Source organism: Hyperolius riggenbachi, chromosome 5, assembly GCF_040937935.1.
Source record: "Hyperolius riggenbachi isolate aHypRig1 chromosome 5, aHypRig1.pri, whole genome shotgun sequence".
NCBI classification, from domain to species: domain Eukaryota; kingdom Metazoa; phylum Chordata; class Amphibia; order Anura; family Hyperoliidae; genus Hyperolius; species Hyperolius riggenbachi.
The window spans coordinates 414,423,187-414,441,483 of NC_090650.1; the positions used below are offsets into that span (position 1 = coordinate 414,423,187).

Here is an 18,297-nt window from a genome sequence, read left to right on the forward strand (position 1 = left end):
CTGAAAAAGAATTGAGGAGCTTAATCGTGAGTGTCAAACAAGAAAGTGCCAAAGCTGCTCTACCGCTTAAAGAGACTCATGACAGATGTACACAAAATCGAAGCGTGCAGGTAAGCGCCGGAAGGGGGAAAAAAAAATCACTCACAACACGCTGGAGTTTGCGATTTCGATTTTAGATGTGAACAAAGCCTAAAAGAAGAAGAGGATGGCAGAGGCTAAAATGGATAGACAGCATATGTGAAGCTATGAATATGCCTATGCAATACCTGAAAGAATCGACGATTGACAGAGACATCTGGCGTGCAAAAGTACATATGGTCATGAAGAGTCTGAGTTGAGTATGAGGAGGCAGAGGACGTGGACACGCTATACGCTTCACCTGCTCCCAGCTACCTCTAATCTCTTTTTGTACAACCACACCCACCTCCTTTCATGGTGCCGCCTCCTTACTGGCTACGTGTGTGCCTGTAATGATGTCATTGCACGTCGAAATCTGATACTCCAAGGCTGCTGGCACTTCTACACCGATCCAGAGGACAGGGGAAACATTACATGGGTGCACAGGAGGACAAAAATAAAAAAGTACCTCATGGAACTTATTCATTCTGCTCCTGTTTTTGGCCCTTATTGCACCACAAATCCATTGCAGATCATCAGAAATCCACGACAAGCGTCTGCACACATCACAAAGTCAGGGCAAATCGATACCAACTGATCTGCAATGTAAATTCTCTAGCAGATCAACTTCAGCGGTAATGCTGAGGTTGTCATGTTAGCTAATTCAGTGGCACCGTATCAGAATGACATTTAGAATCCTTGTTTTTTAAACAGAAGCAAATAGTGATTGACCAGATTAAAAGTACACCTGAGATACTAAGGGAGAAAAAAATTATACATACCTGGGGCTTCCTCCAGCCCCCTCCAGGCTGACCGCTCCTCCGCTGTCCTCCTCCGCCTCCTGAATCGTCTGGAATCTGGGCCAAAAAGTCCTCCGTTCTGGGGCATTCTATGCGCCTGTTGCCAGGAGTGTTCTGCGCTGTGCAGTGACAGAACACTCCCGGTGACATGACCACGATGGGGGAGCGTGCATGGCTGGACTGTGCCAGCATCGACTGGCCCAGATTAGAGGACTTTCATGGGCCAGATTCCAGGCAATCAATGAAGCGGAGGATGATGGCAAGGGAGCAATTAGACTGGAGGAGGCTGGAGGAAGCCCCAGGTATGTATAATTTTTCTCTCCCTCCCTGTCTCAGAGTTACAGACTACTCAGCAAGCTTATGGCGAATCAAAACCCCTAGGAGTATGTGTGTAAGGGCAGGGGCATAGCAATAGGGGTTGCAGAGGTTGAGACCGCATCGGGGTCCTTGGGCCAGAGGGTCCCCGAAGGGCCCTCCCTCAACTACAGTATTAGCTCTCTATTGATCCTGTGCTGATAATAATCACTTCTATAGATACTTTGAACAGTGGTAATCATTAACAAACTGTTCCCCATTCCCTTCTTGCACCTCTGACACTGTAGTTGCCATTAGCAGGTTTTGGTGTGCTGTATCAATTGTTCTGTATAGAGTGTTTGGGGGGCCCCACTGTAAAACTTGCATCGGGGTCCACAGTTCCTTAACTACGCCACTGTGTAAGGGGCTACAAAGCCCATCCTCTTTATCTCTATCTATCTAAAAGAGTACCCTCCCATATTCACCAAACTTCAACTTTAGGGTCACACGACCCTAATGTATGGCCAGGCAGCCACACAGCCCAAAGCCAATTAGGGTGTCCATTAACGGTAAAATATGTTCCTCAAATGCGATCATTGAATCAGATTTGAGGGTAGAGATGGCCCGAACCTCCAATTTTCGGTTCGCGAATCGGACTTCGAACTTCCGTTAAAGTTCGGTTCGCGTGAACTTTCGCGAACCACAATAGACTTCAATGGGGAGGCGAACTTTGAAAACTAGAAACACTTATACTGGCCACAAAAGTGATGGAAAAGATGTTTCAAGGGATCTAACACCTGGAGGGAGCATGGCGGAGTGGGATAGATGCCAAAAGTCCCGGGGAAAAATCTGGATGTGACGCAAAGCAGCGTTTTAAGGGCAGAAATCACATTGAATGCTAAATTGCAGGCCTAACGTGCTTTAAAACATCTTGCATGTGTATACATCAATCAGGGAGTGTAATTAGAGTACTGCTTCACACTGACACACCAAACTAACTGTGTAACGCACCGCAAATAGCTGTTTGTGAAGTGATGGCCGTGCTGGACGTGCATTCATAGTCTATGATATCTGCAGATCTCATACACACCTTGTTTAACGGACATTCATCTGCAGATCAGACAATTATCTGCAGATCTGAAGATCCATCCTGGTGGCTCTGATCTGCAGATGATTGTCCGTTAAACAAGGTGTGTATGAGATCTGCAGATATCATAGACTATGAATGCAATTTGCAGGAACGGATCTTTTGCAGGAACTGATCTTTTGCAGATACTGATCTGTTGCATGTGTACAGCATCTGTGTGTGCAGCATCTTGCAAAGATTTCTGTCTGATGGGGAGTTCAGCTCCATAGAATAAACTGTGAAAGTATGGCTCTCATACTACATGGAAGGGGGTAAAATTGGTCTGTGATCTTTCATTTTCCAAAGACTTTTATCTGATGTGTGTACCCTCCTTTATTTGTGTTGTCTTAATAGTGCTATCCAGGATGCCCCTTCTGCTACAACCTTCAGCCCCATATCCCAGGATGCTATCATTGCTCCCAAATGACTGTACTTGGAAAGCCACATTCCCTGCTAAGCAATAAAGATAGCACGAACAGTTCACTGGCGGATAGTTCCCGGCGTATTTCTGCTGTTTGCGTTCAACTTGCCCCCTATACATGATCTTGGAGCCAGACTTTGAATCCCTTACCTCGCTGTTATCAGACACTTGGCAGCCAATTAGCTAGCACCCCCTCCTGGACACCTCCCCCCCCCCCCCCCCATTAAAAAGCAGTTGCGGTGGCCATATTGGATTCATTCTCCGCTGGCTGCTGACTGTTAGTGAGAGCAGGGTCAGACTTGCTGCAGATAGGTAGCGAAAGCATTAGCTAGGGCTGTGTTCTTGTTCCTCACTTGCTGTTAAAGCACTTCAAACAGCCCTTTTGAGGGCTAGTACATCGGTCTCCTGTGTTTTGTGTGTGTGACACTCCACAGCCCACTGACACCCAGAGCTGTGCATAATGCGATTTCTGCCCTTTAGGGAATAAAACCCGACTTTGCGGCAACTCCGTAATTTTTGCTGGGACTTTTGGCATGGATCCCCCTCCGGCATGCCACAGTACAGGTGTTAATCGTTGTGGAGTGTTAAGCATGGCGGCAAAAATGAAAAGGTTGCAAAAGAGTAGTTTGGGCTTCAAGGACAACTGAACTGAGAGAGATATAGAGGCCAGAGTTAGATCATCCGCAAGGCAAACCCAGGCAGATGCCAAGGGCCTGAAAAGAGTCTAGGGGCCTGGTGGCCCCCATCAAATCTTATTAAAAATTGCCAGGTAATTACCTATTCAGTTGGTGGTATGGATAGTGTTTTCAAACTAGTGGTCGCGTCAAGATGTTTGCAAGCAGGAAGTTGTTGTGGGTCCTCCAAACTAAACTAGTGTCTACAATCTTTCCAAATCTGTGTAGTAAAGGGGTAAACTGAGTGGACACAGTTTAAATTGATGCCTTATGCCTGGTACAGACCGTGCAATTTCCCGTCAGATCGACGGGTCAAATCGTTATTTTCCAACAGGTCTGACCTGATTTCCGATCAATTTTTTACAGAAGTGATCAGAAAATCGATCAAAAGTCAGATCGGACCTGTCGGATACTATCAATTCGACCCGTCAATCAGATGGGTAATAGCATGATGTGTACCGGGCATAAGGTCGTTTTTCTTGTTACACAGATGTATCTCACTGTTTTTTCAATACAGATGTAATAAGATTGTACAATCAAGATTGTATCATTAAGGTGGCCATACATCAATCGAGTTGGCGGCTGATCGATCATCAGATTTAATTATTGTCGGATGAAAATTGGTTCCGTAAAGAGCATGCCCGATCGACGATTCAACCAATTTTGGGCAGGAATTGATCGCATGTATCAAACAAACATGCTGCAAGATGTTGGGCCGTCGTGGTTGATCGGGTGCACAGCGATAACGGGACAAGCGACTGCAGGCGCTGCCCCCGCCCCCCCCCAATGTCCGCTGTCTCCCCCCTCCCCCCCTGTATGCTTTACCTGTCCGCGTCCGCTGCTGGCTCCAGGCTCTGGCCGCAATCCGCACACACGCTCCCGACGTGGTTGTTGGAGTAACGTGGGCACGTATGTGACGTCACACGCATGCCCACATGGACGCCAGTGACCACATGGGACGTGGGTATGCGGATTGCGGACAGTTCCAGACACTAGCAGCGAACACGGACAGGTGTACTGCAATCGGGCAGGCACATTAGATATTAGGGGAGTCAGGGCGGCGAATGCGGCGTCAAAAGGCCAATTCCTGATTTTCGGTGTATGGGCAGCTGACAGATCTCTCTGTAATCAGATTCGATGTGTCTCTTGGTTAAGCCCCATCTACATGATACAATTGTTTGTGCGATTCGATACAATTCGACATGTCCGATCGAGATTCGATTTACCATTGCAAATTGAATCGAATCCTGATCGGACATGTCGGATAGAATCGAATCGATGAATCGAATTGTGCAAAAATTGTATTGTGTAGATGGGGCTTTAAATATGCCCATCATCACTAGATGTATATGGCTACCTTTAGTGGCACCTTAAGCAATCTTTCATATTACATAAACGAGAAAAGATCGTACAATCAACATTGCATCATTAGTGGCCCCTGTAGCGTACGGGCGCAGCAGTACAATCCCCGCTTCTCCACCACCCCGTGTTTCCCCAGCCCGATCAGTGCAGCTCCCAGCCTCACACACGTGGTCAGATCAACAGTTGGCTCATCAGTGACACCTTGAACTTTTCATAAAGAAAATCTGGTATTGCACCGACTGCTGCTCACACCTCCCGCGATCCCCGGGAACCCCCCGATCCCCAAATCAGATCGCTTTACAAACCCAATCTATAGATAAAAAAAGAAACAAAAAGAAAAGAGCAAGAAAAAAAAGTCTGAGGTCAGGTCACGCCCCCACCCCCCAGCAGCCCCTCCTCACAATGGTCGCTTCATGCAAATCACCAGTGCGCAACTTTGCGCAAGAACTGTGCCGCGATCCCGGCTGAAGTGCGGGTGGTATCGTATGCAAATACGCCTGCTGACGTTACAGATCATGTGGCTTTTGGCGTAGATTCCCCACTGATCGAGGATTGTTTTTGCGGCTTCCTCCGCTGTTGCCGAGTCCGATGATCGGAGCGCTGCGGCCGCCCCAGGACTGCTACATAAAGATACACGAAGATTCCGAACGTTCCATCCGCTCCGCGCGCCGCCGGCTGCAGGTGAGAAACTTCCCCGCGCGCCGGGGGGGAGGAGGGGGGGACAGATCACTGACACGTGAGAGGGGGGGGGGGGGGTCGGGCGAGGGGCACCCGGCTGCACATCGGCCCCGGGGAGCAACTTTCTACCGCGTGTTCACTGGGGCATGGGAAGGAGGAGATCGGGGGGTGATCGGCACATGCTGGGGGTCTGTGGGTGGGGTCATCGGGGCGATCGGGTGAAAGTTTGGGGCGGAGGTTGGGAGGAAGAAGGGGGGGCTCGGCTGCTTCTACGTTTCCCTATGTCGACATAAGCCAACAGAAAATATGGCGTCCGCTTTCGATAGGGCGTTACGTAGAGGCTGCTGGAGAGAGAGGCGATCGGCAGGAGACGGGATCGGCTGGGGGGAAGTTGAGATCGGGGGGGGGAGGGGGGGGGGGGGTCTCTGCCCCCCCCCCTTCTTATACTCCCTGCGTTACCAGTATGAATGCATTGCGTCCTATTCTGCTGCGATGTGGTTGCGGTGATCGTGACGCGGCGCAGCCCCCCCACCCATCAGCTGCAAGGAGGGAGATGGGAGCTCCAGACACGGCCAGCTCAGCTCATCGGGGGCTGCCGCTGCTACACTAACTTCCCACACATGGAGGCACATAGGCAATATTCTCATAGCTGACATGTGCTTGTAGTTGTTGTCTGAACTCTGCTGTAAACAACCAGCACTTCAATAAACTTTATGCACCCCCATTATAATAAAACAGATCTTGCACTGATCCCCATGCAATGCCCCCCAGGTGAGGCTGATCCTCTGACCCAGCAGGATGGAGGGCTTGAGAAAATAAAGTTTCTTGTCACTCCCAGTGTAATCTCCCCCCCCCTCCTCTCTCATCATAAATTACATTCAAACAACTGCTGGGGGCTTCCTGGAAGCAGAAGGGACGCTCAGTGCACATCCAGCCCCCAGAGCTCTTTTGTCTCCCCCTCCGCCTCCTCCCTGAACCTGTTTGATGAGCGCTTACTGGGCTCACAGGGGGTTAAACATATTCTGATGATATTTTTGTCCCCTCTCAGAGCAATGAATGGAGGCTGGAGTGGGATCTGTTTTTGAAGCTGTGGGGATAAACTTTGTTTATAGGAAGTGGGGTTGTGATTTGCTGTTGTGCTCCACCTGATTGCTTGACTTCAAAGCCATGGGGGGGGGGGGGGGGGGGTTGTGGGAGTTGTAGATCTTAAGTGTTTCCTGGTGGCTTTTGTTAGCTGGAGTGCTGGGAATCCTTGGCTTTTCCCTCATTACAGCCTTGTCACATGGTCACTTTGATGGGCTCTGTACAGTATTGTTGTGCGTTGCATTGTATGCTATAGTGCGGGTGGCTGTTGTTATGCGCTGGTTTGTATGCTGTAGTGTGAGTGCTCTGTTTGCTGGTGTTATGCATCGGCTTCTGAACTTTTGTGTTTGCTGCTTGTCTGTTTGTTGTGCCTTGCTTTATATTATAGGTCTGTCCCTTCTGTGGTGGTTTTATATGCGGCATTGCGTGGCAGGCTTTCTGCAGAGGACTTTGTACATTATATTCGACTGTGTGTAGCTTATTTAAAGTACACCTGAACTGAGAAGCATACATTTGAAATCGGCGCCGGTAGACTTGGGCGCAGGATACAGCGGTATATGGCTGGTCCTGCTTCTGCACGAATCCGGGCCGTGTTAATTACTATTCCCCCTCCCCTCCAGTCCGCCATGGATAGTGGGGGAATGATATAATTTGGCTTCCAGCTATTAATGGAGGCCGCATTATTGTGTTTTAAAAGCAACTTCGGCTCAGTCTTCTGACAGAGCCGACTTTACTCACTGGGCGCTGCTCAGTTGTAATTCCTATTACAGTCTATGGTGGCGCCGGCTGCGCCCAAATCTACCTGCGCTGAAAAGCACTGCTCCGATATGGAGGCTGCCATATTTATTTCCTTTTAACCTCCCTGACGGAACGCAGTTTTAGAGGCTGCGTCCGCGGGAGGATTTTTTTTTAATAAAATGTGTTTTCGCTAGCTAACTTATGTCCCCCAAGCCCTGCCGCACTTAACTAAACCCGCGATCGGCAATATTTACCCCTCCACGATCCCGCGAGAACCGCAGCTTCACCATTCAGCTTCACTCGTCACTATGGTGACAATTTGACATGACGTCATGCGCAGTCCCGATCCTCCCCATAGCAAATCCTGGAGCTGATTGGGAGGCTGCGGGATCCCTGGGGGGGGTACATATTACAGCGGCGATAGGGGGGGATCGGTGGAGAGCAGCGAAACTTGGGGGACATACCGTAAGTGCTAGCTTAAGCATATACTGCTCATTTTATTTTTTAAATCCTCCCGGGGCCATGTGACCCTCTGTGGCAGCTAGCCCGAGCGTAGGTGGGGCTTACTGCCAGGGAGGTTAAACAATACCAGTTGCCTGGCTGTCCTGCTGATCTCTTTGGCTACAGTATTCCCTGAATCACACACCCGAAACAAAACATGCAGTTAATTCAGTCAGCTATATATGATCTGCAAACTTGTTCAGGGTCTATGACTACAAATATTAGAGGCAAGGGCTCAGCAGGACAGCCAGGCAATCTGCATTGATTAAAAGGAAATAAATATGGCATCCTCCATATGTGTCTCAGTTCAGATGTTCTTTAAAGCGGACATAAACGCAGAACTTCCTCTCCGCTCTAAAAGATGTGCAACAACATAATAACCTTTACAGAAAAACATTTTTGTTACAGCTGATACAAATCCTGCGGTGTGTCTACTTCCTGCTTTCATAGGGTTAACATGCTATCAAATGGGCTTATCTGCTGTGGCTGTCAGCTGACAGATCAAATTACAACTAGTGATTAGTCACAGATGAGGGGCATTAGACAGGCTAATCTCTCTATACACATACAGGGTGCATTTCTCTGTTTTCCTTCTACCCTGTGCAAGAGTTCAGGTCCACTTTAAATACTGGCACCAGTCAAAACTTTTTAGTTTTGAATACAATGAAGAACGGTTAATGTTTATTGTTGTCCCTTTTGCTTCGTTGAGGCCCTGTTCTGTATGGTTGTGGCCCTGTTCTGTATGGTTGTGGCCCTGTTCTGTATGGTTGAGGCCCTGTTCTGTATGGTTGAGGCGCTGGGCTGCATAGACACCTTTGATGGATGTCGGCCGTTGGGGATCGGTACCCGATCCCGCTTGGGCGACATTGCTGTGCCGGGCTGCACAGACGCGAGTCACCTGTGTAGCTGACGCGTGGTGTTGCTATGCGGAGGGGCGGCGGAGCAGCGTGTGTGTGACATCGGGGGGTTGAGGGCCGAAGAACACATGCTTGATTATTGGCGGGGATGGTTGTGATCAGCCGCCTCAACTGACTTAGAGGAACTCCAGTGAAAATAATGTAATGAAAAAAGTGGTTGTTTTACAATAAGTATGTATAAATGATTTAGTCAGTGTTTGCCCATTGTAAAATCTTTTAAATCCCTGATTTACATTCTGACATTTATTACATGGTGACATTTTTACTGTTGGCAGGTGATGTAGCAGCTGCATGCTTTTTTGGCAGTTGGAAACAGTTGTAAACAGCTATTTCCCACAATGCAGCAAGGTTCACAGACCGGAAACTGCCAAGTGTACGTACTCAGAATTTCTTTGTGGGAGGGGTTTAACCACAATATCAGCCATACAGCGCCCCCTGATGATCCTTTTGTGAAAAGGAATAGATTTCTCATATAAAAGGGGGTATCAGCTACTGATTGGGATAAAGTTCAATTCTTGGTCGGAGATTCTCTTAAAGTCAAGTGTGGGTACAAGCCTTAGGGGATAACTGTAATGAGAGGTATATGGAGGCTACCATATTTATTTCCTTGTAAGCAATGCCAGTTGTCAGGCCCTCCTGCTGATCCTCTGCCTCTAATACTTTTAGCCATAGACCCTGAACAAGCATGCAGCAGATCAGGTGTTTCTGACATTGTCAGATCTGACAAGACTAGCTGCATGCTTAGTTCTGGTGTGTGACTCGTACACATAGATCAGCAGGGCTGCCAGGCAGCTGGTGTTGATTTAAATGATATAAATATGGCAGCCTCCATATTCTTTTTCACTTCAGTTGTCCTTTAAGTGTTCATAATTTTCTGTGCGCTGTTCAAAAATAAATACGTAACCTGAACACGTAATGCAGAGGTTGTAACGGAAGGCCAGATTCACAGAAGCGTGAGAGCAATACGCAGGCTGCCATCTTTGTTCCCTTATAAACAAAGCCGGTTGCCTGGCTGTCATGCCTAACTTTTGGCTTTAGTTGTGTTTGAGTCCCACACCTGAAACAAGCGTGCGGCCAGAGAGTCACAGCATCTGATCTGCATGTTCATTCTGGGCCAGTGACTTCTAGTATTAGAGGCACAGAAGTCAGGCAGCTGGCATAGTATATTAGGGAATGCAGATGGCAGCCTCTGTACCCTTACTTCCACACAAGTTCAGTGGCTGAGTTTGCGTAGTTTTCATATGTTGTTCAACGTGTCGCGCTTAGCGGATGATGCTAGCAGTGTCTTGGCGGTTTCATGGGCATTCCATGGTGTTTCTCAGATGGCAAATAACGTGTACGAAATGGACACCACAATAAGAAATTTGCAGTTGGAAGCATGGCAGCGTCAGTATGGCGTCCATTCCCAGAGTGACTACGGTAGCTCATGTCGGACATCTGACTGTATTACTGTCATGACGCACAGCTGCTACCAGAGACAAATGGAAAGCAATCTCTGTCTCTGCAAGTTGGGACTTTAGTAATTGGGGGGGGTTGAATCCATTGAACACCCAGTTCTGGGGTTGGGGCCGGATATTGGAATTTCAGCCAGTGTGGTAAGCAGGGACGGGCTCAAATTCGAATTCGGGTGAATCCGGATAGTAGCTATGCGGATTTCACCCAGATACCTGTGTGGGGTGAGCAGGGTCAAGCTTACCTGTCTGACGTCTTCTTTGGTCCGTCCCTCGGTGCCTCCCACGATGCGGTCCAAGCGGCGGTCATGTGAGTACAAACACTTCCTCCTTCCGGGTTGAAGGAGGAAGTGTGTAGTCACGTGACGCCGGATTGGGCCGCATCGTGGGAGGCGCCAAGGGACGGACCAAAGAAGACGTCAGACAGGTAAGCTTGACCTCGCCCACCCCACACAGGTATCTGGGTGAAATCCGCATAGCAACTATCCGGATTCACCCGAATTCTAATTTGAGCCCGTCCCTGGTGGTAAGCAATTAAGGTGCCTATACACTGTCAGATGGCCAGCAGAATCGACCATCAGATTGTTCTGATCTACAAGGCAAATCTAAGCAGTTGCCTAGGGCCTGGTGGATGCTGGCCCCCACCAAATATTACTAAAAAGAAAAGTCAGGTGACCATCAGCAGTGGGCAAAAACTGCTATCTTGCCTAGGGCCCTATTACAGCTTAATCCTTTTCTGATCAAATCTGATCAGAGGAGGAGCTATAGCAACCTCTCCATAGGGGAAAAGTGATCGCAGCAAACAAGCACTGTTTTTTTTTTTTTTTTTTTAAACTGAGGCCTGGTTTTAATCCAATCCACTGTGAGGCTTCTTGCACACTGCAAGCGATTCCGATTCAGATTCCGCTTTTTAATCAGTTTTTACATCCGATTCAGATTCAGATTTGCAGTGTGCAAGGAGCAAACTGCAAATCTGAATCTGAATCGGAAGTAAAAACAGATTAAAAAGCGGAATCTGAATTGCTTGCAGTGTGCAAGAGGCCTCACAGTTACAAGCGATAATGTCTCCTGGAGGAAGCTCACAGGCGGGGCTTCAGCTAGTCAGAGGTTGGGTCCGTCTTGCATAGGCAGGAAATCCAGGGTGGGGGGACGGACTTCCTGTGCACATCAGAAATATGAATTCTAAAAATTCAAATCCCAAAAATGAAAGCATAAGGAAACTTGTAAAACCCAAGTTTCACCCTTCAAAGCACACCTGAAATGAGAGCGATATATGTAGGCTGCCATATTTATTTCCTTTTAAAGGGGAACTGAAGTAAGAGGTATATGTAGGCTGCCATATTTATTTCCTTTTAATCAATACCAGTTGCCTGGCAGCCCAACTGATCTATTTCTCTGCAGTAGTATCTGAATAACATCAGAAACAAGCATGCAGCTAGTCTTGTCAAATCTGACTTTAAAGTCTGAAACACCTGATCTGCTGCATGCTTGTACAGGGGCTATGGCTAATAGTATTAGAAGCAGAGGATCAGCAAGGCTGCCAGGCAACTGGTATCGATTAAAAGGAAATAAATATGGCAGCCTCCGTATACCTCTTACTTCAGTTCCCCTTTAAGCAATGCACATTGCCCGTCTGTCCTGCTGATCCTCTGCCTCTTATGCCTTTACCCATAGACCCTGAACAAGCATGCAGATCAGGTGCTCAGACAGAAGTCTGACTTGAGTAGCTGCATGCTTGTTTCAGGTGTGCGATTCAGCCACTTCCGATGACAGATCAGCAACTGGTTTTAAAAAGGTAATAAATATGGCAGCTTCTATATCCCCCTCACTTCAAGTTTCCTTTTAGGTGTGATGGACAGTATTATATTGTTTACTACTGAGTGTTTTTGAGCAGCATATTCCGTCATTTCCTGCAGTTGAAAGTTGCTTGATGTGATGAGTGGAGCCTTGATGATCGGATCCAGCTGTCAGCAGGATAGGAGCTCTAGTCTTTGTAACATGTGTTCTGAGTCATATGCTGCATGTATAAATAAAGTTTTATTCAAAATGTCAAGAGCTGGGGATGTTGTGAGAGCCGCAGGGCCTGGTCTACACCCTGTGCACCATTCATATCTATGGTGAAGTGCAGAACAGCATGGCCCTGAAGCCCAAATGGGGCCGGTTTGAGTTTGCTGTGCTAGAATGCACCTGGATGCAGTTTGCGGGCCTTTTCATGAGAGAGAGAGGTCCTTTCCCCACTTGAACGCATCTATAGCATAACGCTCTCAATCCAATTTTTCGGCAGTGCAATGAATGGAAATCGCACTTTAATCGCATATGTTGGTATTACGATTCCACAGTGAATGGCAACACATGGATGATATCAGACACACAATGTATCGCATTGCCGCGAATAGCGTAAAAAGCGGCCTCGACTGTAAGACTTTGAAGCTGCGTCACTGGTCTATCTCCCAACTCATTCATATAGAATGAGTAACTAGAGAAACTAGTGTTGAAAACCTCTGTAGGGGACTTCTAAATGGACCTGAACAGGACAGAAGGAAAACAGAAAGTAATGCACCCTGTATGTATTTAGAGCATTTGCCCCGTCTAATTCTCCCTCATCTGTGACTAATTACAAGCTGTAATTTGATCTCTGTCAGCTCAGGAATCTCCTCTGCCATGGCAGAGCTGCTAATTTGTAAACACAGAATGTTAACCCCATGTCTGCTTCCATGAAAGCAGGAAGTAGACACACATATGGCAGAAATTGTATCCGTTGTAACTTGGAAATGTTTTTCTTTAAAGGTTATTATGCTGTTGAGTATCTTTTTAGACTATTAGAGGCGGAGGATCAGCAGGACTGCCAGGCAACTGGTATTATTTAAAAGGAAATATGTCAGCCTTTATATCCCTTTCAGGTCTTTTGTCCTTTATAAATCTGTATACGTTACGCATGTTGTTACTGAACGCCTTATCCAGAGACACCACAAGGAGTTCTCCTTTAAAGGATTAAGCCTGGCAGTGGTGACTAACGCTGCGATGACAACCGCGGTGGCGATGACTCAGGCCTGCGTTCTGCCAAGTCGCTCTGTGGTTAGAAAATCTCGTGAGCTGCTTGAAGGGAACCTGTCACTGAACAGGATGTGTGAGCTGCCTAGCTGAGAGGTGAGGAGCTGTGGCAATAGTGTGCAGTGCGGGAGCAAAAAAAATAGGTCTTTTAGACTTCCAATTAAAGAGTCCAGAAATCGAAACCAGTTATGATTGTATCAGTGAAAAAAAATCTGCCAGGCCGATCGACCAGTTCTTTAAAGTGGACCTAAACTCTTGCACAGGACAGAAGGAAAACTTATAGAAATGCACCCTGTAGAGTTTAGCCTGTCTAATTCCCTCTCATATCTGAGTAATCACAACTGCAATTAGTTCTCTCAGCTGGCTGCCTTGGCAGAGCAGCTAATTTGTAAACACAGGATGTTAACCCTATGTCTGCTTCCATGAAAGCAGGAAGTAGACACACTGCAGATTTGTTGCAGGATTTGTATCAGCTGTAACAAAGTAATATTTTGCTTTAAAGAAAATCTGTAACGAAAAAAAACCTCCCCTGGGGGTACTCACCTCGGGTGGGGGAAGTCTCCGGATTCTATAGAGGCTTCCCCCCCCCCATCCTCCTCGGTCCTACGGTGGCGGAGAAAATCCTCCCGGAGCGGCGGCGCTGTAAATATTTACCTCCCCGGCTCCAGCGCAGGCGCAGTATCCGCTCTTCCCACGGAGATAGGCGGAAATAGCCGATCTCCATCGGGCCGCTCTACTGCGCAGGCGCAAGTTGCCTGCGTAGTAGAGCGGACCCAACGGAGATCGGCTATTTCCGCCTAGACACCAGGGAACTGTTTAGGGGAGGGTTAGGGCCGCTAGACACCAGGGAACTGTATAGGGGAGAGTGGGGGCCGCTAGACACCAGGGAACTGTATAGGGGAGAGTGGGGGCCGCTAGACACCAGGGAACTGTATAGGGGAGGGTGGGGGCCGCTAGACACCAGGGAACTGTATAGGTGAGGGTGGGGGCCGCTAGACACCAGGGAACTGTATAGGGGAGGGTTAGGGCCGCTAGACACCAGGGAACTGTATAGGGAAGGGTTAGGGCCGCTAGACACCAGGGAACTGTATAGGGGAGGGTTAGGGCCGCTAGACACCAGGGAACTGTGTAGGGGAGGGTTAGGGCCGCTAGACACCAGGGAACTGTATAGGGAGGGTTAGGGCCGCTAGACACCAGGGAACTGTATAGGGGAGGGTGGGGGTCGCTAGACACCAGGGAACTGTATAGGGGAGGGTGGGGGACGCTAGACACCAGGGAACTGTATAGGGGAGGGTGGGGGCCGCTAGACACCAGGGAACTGTATAGGGGAGGGTGGGGGCCGCTAGACACCAGGGAACTGTGTAGGGGGGCTAGACGCCTCTAGACACCATGGAACATTTATAAGGGAGGAAGGTGGCCAGTAGACATTGACGTCGGCCCGCGACTAGGTCTCAATGTACAATTTCGGTCCATTTTGTACTTGAGTTTGACTCCCCTGCTCTAAAGGATCCAGAGCCTTTCCTCAGGGAAGTATCCAGCTTTTATTGTTGGTAACCGTTGTCCTTTTTAAAAGACATTTGAAATGAGGGATATGGTTGCAGCCATATTTATTTCCTTCTAAATAAAACCAGTTGCCTGGCAGCCCTGGTGATCTTCGGCTGCAGTAGTGTCTGCCTCACACACCTGAAACAAGCCAGCAGCTAAACCAGTCAGATTTTCCTCAGAAGCGCCTGATCTGCTGCTTGCTTTTTCAGGGTCTGTGGTGCAGAGAATCAGCAGGACAGGCAGGCAATGTGCATTGTTTGAAAGGGAAATATGGCAGCCTCCATATCCATCTCACTTCAGGTGCCCTTTAAGGAAAATTATACATATACTTTTGCAAGCTGTTCTTTGGTGTTGCAGAGCATTGCGTAGGTGTCTGCAGCACCATTTCAGGGTCCAGTAAAGAAAACCATTACATGTGCCCGTCTGTTGGAGCTCACCCTGGTTATATCGAAGGGTTGTCTCGTTTTTGTGTAAGGTACAATTTGGAGTTGATTTTCAAAAGTTTTGAAACTTTGTTGCCTGGTAACAGGGAGTGCTGTGCCTAGTGGGGAGATGGGCTAGCACGGTGGGTCTCCAGGTGCTGCGACGCTGATTGATGATGTCAGCTGGGGACAGGAGGCGGTAGATGCCAGCAGTGTGATTTGTGCATTCATTGACATTGGCATTCTGCGGCTGCTTTCTCAGATCTCCAAGCCGGCTGAATTGTGTCTAAATTTCTTCTGCTGCCTGCTCAGAACAGCAATAAATAGGGGGGTTACAAGGGCTGGATCGTGCAGGAGACACTTAGACACTTACAGGAACAATGCAACCCCCCACCCCCCTACCCCCCTTTTTTTTCTTTTTTCTTTTTTTCTTTTTTTTGTTCTTCTGAAACACAGCAATTCAAATTTGAATAGCAATTTAGGTGATGCGTGAATGCAAACTGTGTATTGAAATAAACAGCAAAGTGTTGAACAGAACAAAGGTTCTGTGAGCCAGATGTCCTTGCCGCTGCAGTACAACTTGCTTCTTTTCCTCTCTAGATTTAGCTGGTGGCTGGGGACAATCAGGTTCGCCCAGGTTACATTTAAAGGGAAGGTTCAGGGACGCTGTGAAAAAAATAAATATCCAAATCCACTTACCTGGGGCTTCCTCCAGCCCGTGGCAGGCAGGAGGTGCCCTCGGCGCGGCTCTGCGGGCTCCTGGTCTCCTCCGGTGGCGCCCCCGACCTGGCCAGGTCGGGCTCTTTTGCGCTCCAATGTGCATCTCACTGGTGCGCGCTGACGTCATCGGACGTCCTCCGGGCTGTACTGCGCAGGCTCAGTAGTTCTGTGCCTGCGCAGTACAGCCCGGAGGACGTCTAATGACGTCAGTGCGCACCAGTGAGACGCACATTGGAGCGCAAAAGAGCCCGACCTGGCAGCCGGCCAGGTCGGGTGCGTCGGGTGCGCCACCGGAGGAGACCGGAAGCCTGCGGATCTGTGCCGAGGGCACCTCCTGCCTGCCACGGGCTGGAGGAAGCCCCAGGTAAGTGGATTTGGATTTTTTTTTATTTTTTTTTACAGCGTCCCGGAACCTGCCTTTAAGGCACGTACACACACCATACTTTTTTCAAACGACGGGTCGGTCTTTCTGCCGACAGTTGCACATAAGTACAAGCTGTCGGCAGACTGATAAGACTGTTTTTGACTGATCCGTCGTGCGATCAGCATGTCGGGATTCGATCGATCGTGTGATCAGTTTTTGGCTACTTTTCAAGGTAAATCGATCACACAATCAATCGGCCATGTCTGATTTAATCGTTCTAATCGAATTCGATTGATCGCACCTGGAATTGAATGGTGTAGAGTGCTTGAAGCCCCCTCTACACCATACGATTTTTTTTTTTTGTTCAATTCATTGATTCGAATCAATCAGACATGTCCAATCGGGATTCAATTCAATGACAAATTGAATCGAATCCCGATTTGACATGTCGGATTGGATCAAATCGGACAAAAATGTATGGTCTTTACCTGCCAGATAATTGCCAACATGTTGGAAATTATCTATCTTACCATCTATCTGCTGAGCAATTAGGCATTGTTCTACTCAGCAGGAGATAACCAGAAGACAATGCACCAGAGATAATGACCAGTCTCTACAGAAAATAATCTGAAATGCCTAGTACACACCATACAATTTTCAATTAAATTTTTCTGTTAGATTTTTTTGTAATTAGATGATTTTCTGTAAAGTACTGGTAGAGACTGGTTCTTCATCCCTGGTGCATTGTCTTCTGGTTATCTCCTGCTGAGTAGAACAATGCTTAATTGCTAGGCAGATAGATAATTTCCAATATGTCTAAAGGGGCCCATACACTCAGCCGATTTTCTGGCCGACCGATCGATCGTTTGCAAATCGGTTGGCCAATCGACCGATCGATGGCCGATTTCGATGGATTTCCATCGAGCTGGCAGGATGGAAAATTTAGGTCGATCTGATGAGATTGCTTATCAGTTTGCATTGGCCTTAATGGAAATCTGATGGCAAAAAAATGCCATCAGATAGAATTCCTATAGATTTCAAACTGAAATCTATTGGAATTCTATCCTGGTAAAAAATGTTCTAAAAACGCATCAGATAGATCAGATGCATTTCTTATCTATCTGCTGCCAATCTGACGAGTGTATGGGCACCTTTATCAGCTGAACGCCAGACTGTACCCACACCCTATTTGACGTCCAAACGACGGGTCGTTTGCAAAAATCCGACCTGTGTATGTAGCTTAAGGTACCAAATGGCACCAGGGCCTTCATGTGTAAATCAGTGTGTGTTTGCATTGAGCTGTGGGGGTTCCTGTTTTCTCTGTGAACTTATAATAACAACAACCTGATTTGCAAGTGAAGGAAGAGTGTTGGTGATTCCTGTCCTGTGCAGGAAGTGTCTGCACCAGTAAATCCAGTGCAGAGAAATTGATGGAACTATTTCCAGACTTTCACACATTAGAGGATGAGAGAAAACTGCATTCTACTAGAAGAGAAATACACAGTGACAATCGCTGCACACTATGTCACAGCGTGCCACAGACTGAGAGGAGGAATCCACAGCGACAATCGCTGCACACTGTACTGCATGCCATAGACTGAGGAGCATAAAGGAACTGTAATCCCAAAAATGTCCATAAACTGCTAACCTACTGTACCTCTACCCCATCCCATTACCCCCGCTTTGGCAATGCCTGTATTGAAGCTTAGTCATGCCAATAAAGCTATCTTTGATTTGATCAGCGGGGAGCCAGTCCTTCCTAGTGCAGTGCAGACATCCCTGTGTACCAACCAGGGCTGTGGAGTCGGATCAATTTTGGGTACCTGGAGTCAGTCGGTGGTTCCAATAAACTGAGGAGTCGGAGTCTGATTTCTGTATCAACTCCACAGCCCTGTTAAGAATTATGCTGGGTACACACGTTGTGATTTCCCGCTATATCCGTGGGATCGATTCGATTATTTCATGTTCGATCGGGTTTCGATCGATACAGCCGCCGATTTTGTTAAAGGGAACCAGAGATGAAAAAAATAGAT

At 47.9% G+C, this 18,297-nt stretch overlaps 1 protein-coding gene and 1 long non-coding RNA gene across 2 annotated transcripts in view; one reads left to right on the forward strand and one right to left on the reverse strand.

The window, feature by feature from the left end:
• LOC137519167 (uncharacterized) overlaps positions 1-18,297 on the reverse strand; it is a 145,840-nt gene that overhangs the window by 108,795 nt on the left and 18,748 nt on the right. The gene's annotated exons all lie outside the window — the stretch shown is intronic.
• Positions 5,181-18,297, forward strand: part of ZHX2 (zinc fingers and homeoboxes 2) — an 81,830-nt gene continuing 68,713 nt past the window's right edge. The window contains exon 1 of the mRNA XM_068237974.1: positions 5,181-5,475. The gene's annotated coding sequence lies outside the window, so the exon portion shown is untranslated. The remainder of the gene's footprint in view (positions 5,476-18,297) is intronic.